This window comes from Anarhichas minor, unplaced genomic scaffold, assembly GCF_050575085.1.
Source record: "Anarhichas minor isolate MPS153535 unplaced genomic scaffold, ASM5057508v1 ptg000003l, whole genome shotgun sequence".
NCBI lineage: Eukaryota > Metazoa > Chordata > Actinopteri > Perciformes > Anarhichadidae > Anarhichas > Anarhichas minor.
Window position 1 is genome coordinate 5908120 of NW_027466449.1, and position 7444 is coordinate 5915563.

Here is a 7444-nt window from a genome sequence, read left to right on the forward strand (position 1 = left end):
CTGTAATTGATGAGTGTATAGAGTGCAGTGTGCTCCCTTCTGCAGTTAGACTTGTAGTGAGGGAGAAGTAGGCAGGGTGAGGGCTGTGTAGCCAGACCGGTGAGAGTGTGTCTGCGTAAGAGGGGAGGAGTTTGGGGTTGTGTCACAGGCTGTGTGTGTATGTTGTGTGTGTATGTTGTGTGTGTGTGTGTGTGTGTGTGTGTGTGTGTGTGTGTGTGTGTGTGTGTGTGTGTGTTTTGTGTGTGTGTGTGTGTTTTGTGTGCATGTGCGTGTGTTGTGGGTGTGGGTGTGGGTGTGTGTGTGTGTGTGTGTGTGTTTTGTGTGCGTGTGTGTGTGTTGTGGGTGTGTGTGTGTGGGTGTGTGTGGTGAATATCCAGTGGGACTCACACCTTCTGTGAGTGGCCTCTGTCTGGTAAATCAATCCCAACAACAAAGACCGGGGGGTTCAGAGAGAGGTGTGCCATTTCACACCTTCCATGAGCCAAATGGAGCTCATCGTCGGGTCATGGCTGCATTGCGTGGCCACTTAAACACACTGGATGGTGTGTGTCAATCAAGGGGAAGATGGGAGCTTCCACTGGCATGCCCAGACATGAAAAATGCCTGACCACTTAAGTAGTCTATTTATTATTGTCCCACATACGTCAGTGTCATTTTGAAACTTAAGTATCTAGGAAGTCTTGTATTATGTTGGCTCCCTTGTTGTTTTTGCTTTACTAATTTCAAAAGAGGACAAACTGTTGATTTTAAAAATGGACAAAACGTTACTGTGATTTTTTTCTGAGGTAAATGTATCAGGTGTCACGTATGGTGTCATCAGGTATGGAGTATTTGTCTTTAGCCTTTTGTCTGTCAGTGGACTGGGAAGGGTGAATAGTTTAAACAGGACGTTTGTATATTCAAAGGCTCTAATTTTCATAAGGCAAGAGGTGTATGCAAACGCTTCTTGTTTGCATACACCTCTTGTCTTGTAGGGAGTTTGTTCCTAAATGAGATATCCACCACCTAAAAATGAGCCTAACATCATTTTTTGCTGCTTTTTAGTAGTTAAAATCAGCTTTTGTATTTACATTTTCTTCTCAAGGGATGTTTAATATAACGTACATTAATTTGATAATACAGCCAACATCATATGAAGTTAAGTGTGAAGATAATCCAAATTAGCCTTGTTTTACTTTGCCTTGTCAACGTTTTATGAGTTAAGTTAATAATTACAGGTTTTAGGTTGCAACATTCATTACTCATGCTAGAAAACATGTAACATGGATAGTGTCAAGTGGTTTTATCAATCAGACGGAGGAGTCAAACACTCATGATCATTTGCATTTGCTCAATAAGTAGGTCATTGTCTGTGGTGAGCTGCTGTAATGTCATCATAAAATGAAACGTAGCCTGCTCGCTGTCAGGTAATGCCAACCTGTTTAACCGGATTGTTTCAACGGACACACCTGAGGAGGCAACAACAGTCGTCTGCTTGTTTAAATCAACTGTAGAGTAGTCGTTTTCACCTTCCATTCCTTGAAATACTGTATTATTGATCTTTAAAACCCAGTCTGATGGGCTATAGAGCTCATGAAAAGATCGAGTAATTAAATCAATGGTGAATACTAATTGAATTGCATGTGGTGAATCTAAATGTAAATTCTAGGTAAGTAACAAGATATAAAGGCAACTAAAGACAATGTCTGTTATCACATCATCAGATGAATTCTAAGCAACTTACCTGACCTGTTTTAATTTTGATGTGATGACGTGATGTCTGCCACTCACATGATTTGCACTGAGTGAGGTTTATTCCATAGAATGTAAATACAGCAGGCTCAGAGTTTTAAAATCCTAACAGGTTTCGAAATTGGGTTGAATCGAACATGCAATCTTCACAGTTCTCCTCTCTTATCTCAAACATGCACACACTACAAGATTTGAAAAATAATGGGACATCATACTCTACAAGATATTATTAAGATTATTGTGCCAGAAAGAGCAACGCACCACCTCACGTGATCTCTCTAATGTGATCTCATGGGGAATTAGATGTAAACAAAATGGAGACTGACATGGCGCTACAACTTTCTGTGGTGATGCTTTGAAGAGAGAAAAAAGCACAAGGCTAAACGAGTCCTGATGAGAAATGGTTGGGGAGAAGCGCTCAACACGGGTTGTCTATTCTTGAGTGAGATTTCTGTCAGTTTTGATATCTGTCAGCAGTAGCTAGTACACTATTTAACGCATCGGCTTTTCTCATTGGCCATCATGGTGAAGCTTGGAAAGTACTGAAGTTATCCTCCAGAATTTAACTCCTAAATATCAAAACATGTTTGATATTAGCGGCCCGGCTCTGATGAGGCTGCGAGCGGTTCTGTTGCCGTTGTTTGCACTGTTAGCGCCGTTAGCTGTGAGCTGCTGGCTCGTCGTCGACATGTTGAGAGCCGTGTTGCCTCAATAGATATGATTTTTTATTGAGCTCCTTTAAAGAAAGATTTGATGGGGAGATTGAGGAGATACAAACAATTCTGTTGCAGCATGTAAAAATGACTGTCAATACGATGCATTAACACGTTTACCAAGCAAATGAAACCAGGGTCAACTCACGTTTTACCATTTTTTTGGGGTCTTTTTCAGGGTCAAAAGAAAAAAATGGTAAAACGTGATTTCTCAGAAACAAAGTGGAAATGATTTAACACTGGTGGCTATAACACAAACCCAAAAGATCGCTACATCATCCGGGAAAATCCTGTGTTTCCATGTTAAGTTACACTGGGGACATCGTGTAAAGCAAAAACAGTATGGGGTAAAAAAATACACAGATTTTGCAACTCAATATATATATAACAGCATCATATCTTTGACTCCTTATTAAGGGGAATCCTCCTTATCACTGGTAGTTGTTTCAGTTGAATGAAATCAAATTATTTTACGATTAACAGTTTAAAATTATGTAATCATTTATATTCAAGGGAAAACGCATTTGTAGTTTGGTTGTGCATCATCAAGATGAACTTGCTAATACTTGCAGACATCACGGTGACTCACTTTCCCTGGAACAAAACAACCTGGGATTTTTTTACCGTGAAGTCAATCCAGTTTCAGGTTGATGTTTCAGTTTAGGTGCATCATCCTACTTCACCAAGATTACAATCGTCAGGTAGAATGCAGCTACTTTTACAGTTAATCAGATACAAACCCAGAGAGGGTTGACAGCTATAAATCTGGCACAAAAATACAGAAACATGTTTATCTTCATCTCATCTTAAATGCTTTAAACCTGCTCTCCCTTAACCTTTTCGATGACAGGATTTGGGAAGCTGCATCTGACCATTCTTGTCTGACTTTCTGAAGCCAATAATCCTTCGTTGATAAGTGGATGGGAACTTCTCGTCAAAGCTCTCTTTTTTTTCATTCTTGACACAACTACTTCCATCATTTTTTGTTTCTTAACTGGAACAACTCAGAGGAACTGTGTTATAAGTGTGAAAGACCGCTTTCCCCATATTATTGTTTATCTCGTCTTTCCCCCCTATATGACCGGCTTATTGGTCCAGCTTTCAAGTGAGGCTGTTCAATGGCTCTAAACTCTTTACTTGGACGTGGTTGGGCAACATATGTGGGCTTGTATGAACTAGCTCATTTCAAGCAGTCTTTACAGGACTCCAGTGTGACCATAGACTTTAGTTTGAATAGCAGCAAGTGGGTTGGATAACTCACTTTGTGGGTTAGTTCAAACAACTTCTGTAGATCTCACTCCTACAGTTTTGCATCACATTGCTCAACGGGAAGAGAAATACTGGGTGCCTTGCCAAAAGCAACACTATATCTAAAAAGATAAACAGTCCATTCACTTTTTTCCCCACTCCGTTTCATATTGTGCGGGTCACAGTTCCGGAATGAGCTGTTTCCTAAAACAGCCCACATAGTTTCCCATTAAAAAGTTAAAGGACTTTATTCTTTAGTATGTTTTAGTTTTCCAGTCTGTGCTCACCACAATAATGTATGAAATTGAGCCCCTTTCTGAATCAGACCATATCTAATTGTACCTACGGTATGTAAATTATACTTCTCTGGGGTTTCCTTCAAATTGAATCTGCCAGTTTCATTTTATTATTTGTTCCAAGGAAGAGACGTAGAGGCCATTTTCATAATGTCATTCTCTCCTTGTGTGGTGGGTCGAACTTTGGCTCTCCCCAAGAATTCACTCGCTTGTGTTTATCCAGACTCAGCTGGTGAGAGCAGCGGTGCTAAAGTCACACCTCAGGCCACTAAAACAGAGTCTGGATATGAGGCCCCCAACATCAGGTGTCCAACAGAGACTCTGACGCGCCAAAGTTCTCACACAGGACGACCATAAAGGAATCTTAATTGGACCCCGGCCCTCCTTTGAAGGCAAGATCAGTCAAAGTCAGATGAACTATTTCAACTGCTTGATTCAGTAGATCCCATGAAGATCGCACGAAGTTTATATGATCATAGTGAAGCCGTGAAACGACCAAACATAAGATTGTTTGAGTTTTGAGGCAACAAATACAGAAATGCACACACGTCATTGAAATTGGAGGTCACACACTGAGTGGATCCAATTAGTTTCACTACCATGGAAAACAAAAGTTGATGATGTCAGCAATGAGACAGGGATGTGTTGTCACAGCATGTTGGACGAGGTTCGTGATTTGGATCTCTGTTGGTTTCCGTTAAAAAAAAGAAAGGAAAAAAACTAAGGTGTGACTGCTGCAGTAAAACCATGTTTTACAGATATTGCAGATATTGAGCTGACCTTTTTTTAATCTAGATAAATTCATATATTATGGATGTATACAAAATATTTTGGTAAATAAGGTCAACTAATGTACACGGGTTAAACCAACATGATTATATATACTGGGGTCAGTATTGTGGTGACTGTCAGAGGTGTTGATTCAAATCAGTACTCATTTTTAAGACTAGTTTGTGGTGTTGTTAAGGGTGCACTTGTAAATACTGTTTGATTTTAACAAACAGAGCTGCTGTCTTGTGTTGTGATAATTCTTTTGGAATTTAACTATACCATCATTTTCATTTTCTTATTTTTTGGTATTTCATTTTTTTCAATTTATTGGTTTATTTGGTCGAGACATTAATAAAACATCACTGTAAATGCGCCAGAGTCAGCCAAGAGGCTATTTGTCATCTGTAGTTCCTGGACAGATGTTACAAAGTCACCCTAAAAAACAGAATGTAAGATTAAAATGATAGTTATTCATCATTTATCCTTTATAAGCATGCAGAAACAATAATAAAAGGAGAGACAATATTAATATAAGTAGAAACATAATTCAAGACACCCTTATACTACATTGTCAAGTACTAGACATGCAACACAGGGGTGCATATAGAACAACACATGCAAAGCAAATAAATGAGGGATAATTATGTTAATAGAGACATGGCCTAAAGACAAAATGATGCTGCATTGTTAGACATTAAATACAGAGCCAAAGCACAAAACATAGAAGCATACAGAGTATGTAAAATATATAAATCAGTCTGACACAGCAGAACAACAATAAAAGACATGCATGCAGGGAGACGAGGGTCGACTGGCAATGGCAAGATAGAAAGACAGGTGACAACAAAGAGACCGAGGGAAGTTCAGCAGACAGTAAGGTGCCGTTACTTTGTAGTGTTGACACATTTGATAATTTACTATCTGGCATGTTTGTCCTTATGTATGTTGCCTTACATTATCTTGAAAATCTTCTCAAAATTGTTTTGTTGGAATTGTCAAACCTCTTTCCAAGCAGAAACACAATATTAATTGATACACTAACTAAAGGTGCAATGTCTAATGTCCAGCCACATGCTCCAAAGAATGGGGGGCAGCATTTCACCTCTACGATTGTGTCCATTCAGTCTCAATTTACAGTCATCAGTTATTTAAAAAAATGCCAACTACCAACAAACAGCAGGCCGACAATACGACCAAACTGCTGAAGCTCAAAATAACTCTGCTATCTTCGAATCTTCACGTGTGGCGTTGGCTTATTGTTTACTTTCTCTTTGTGTTTGCTGTGCCACTAATGGCGGCTGTACAGTCCGTGTACATTTTGATAGTTTGTTTATTGGGTTAAGGGAAGGCAGGAAGGGCAAAATGAAAACATGAGTCGTTTTCTCGTTACGCTATGAAAACCCATAAGGACTATGGAGGCATCATTGACAAGCCCTCGGGGCTGCTCTACTTCGTCGTCCTCTCATGTTGGACTGAGGGCAGACTGGACGCTACAGTGACTTACTATACAAGACAGGACAGGCCGGGGCTAGCTGGTCAGCACCCTGATTTCAGTAGATATCTCTGCAACACAATATAGTTCTTTGACACTCTAAGTCTAACATCTTCACATTCTGTTGATGTTAGTTCCATTTTTGAATGTTTCAAACTACAATTCTGGCAACATCTTGCCCCTTTTAAAATAGCTCACTTGAGTATCTTCCTTTTGAATTGGGATCTTTACTAGTTGCTACTTCATGGCTTTTGTGCTGTAAAGCGTTTCAATTATTTTGTCCATCCTCTGTAGGTCTGCTATTGGGCACACCACTGGTTCTTGTCCTTGCATGAGCATTATGGCCATCCACATTATTTCTACTCTGATTACACTTCCATGAGCTGTACAGTCATAAATACTTTGGTGGGGTTGAGAGTTTTTCCATTTCAGGCCCGGTCTTATTTTAAGTGGTCGGTCAAAAAATTGTGTATGGCCTCTAACAGTAGGTTGATTGACACTTCAGTCCTTCCAGAGAGGGTGACCGCATCTCCATGGCCAGATAAGGGCTGTGCAGAGGCTGACACCAGGGGAAAAAGGAGAGGCTCCAGTGGCAGGAATGCTGGGAGGACAGCCGCTCTTCCAGAGTGAGCACATTTATCCAGACAGGTTGTAAAATCATTAGCATCTTCATAGTAGCGGAGGCGGCTCACTGTTACAGCAATCAGAGACATGGAAATGCAAAACAAATCCACGCACACCTTTAAATCCTAACTCACACGTGATACTTCACCCTCAATCTATCTTTTCAGTTATATTTGAGTGAGCTTATAAATGTTAATAACAGATCATATGAATGGAAAATGAAGAACTGGATTATGCCTCAGGAATGTTTTTTTAAGAATTTTCTGAGGACAGTGCGATTGATTTTGTCTGCTGTACAAGAAACAAATATGCATGTTATTTATTTTAGATTTCTGAGAATCTGTTCTCCTCTGCCACATTTCATTACAAACAGAACTGACACTGTGTAAATTGTGTGTCGTGTCTCCCACCTCTGTATGCAACCACGATACATACTTTTGTTTTTGCAGTCCAACACCTCAAGTACAGCAAAGCCCCAAACACACATGCACAGATGTTTCTTCCCCTGTTGTCCTCAAAAAATGTTGAAGTAGCTCAATGTGCAGTTGTAGCCTTCTTTCTCCCTTTTA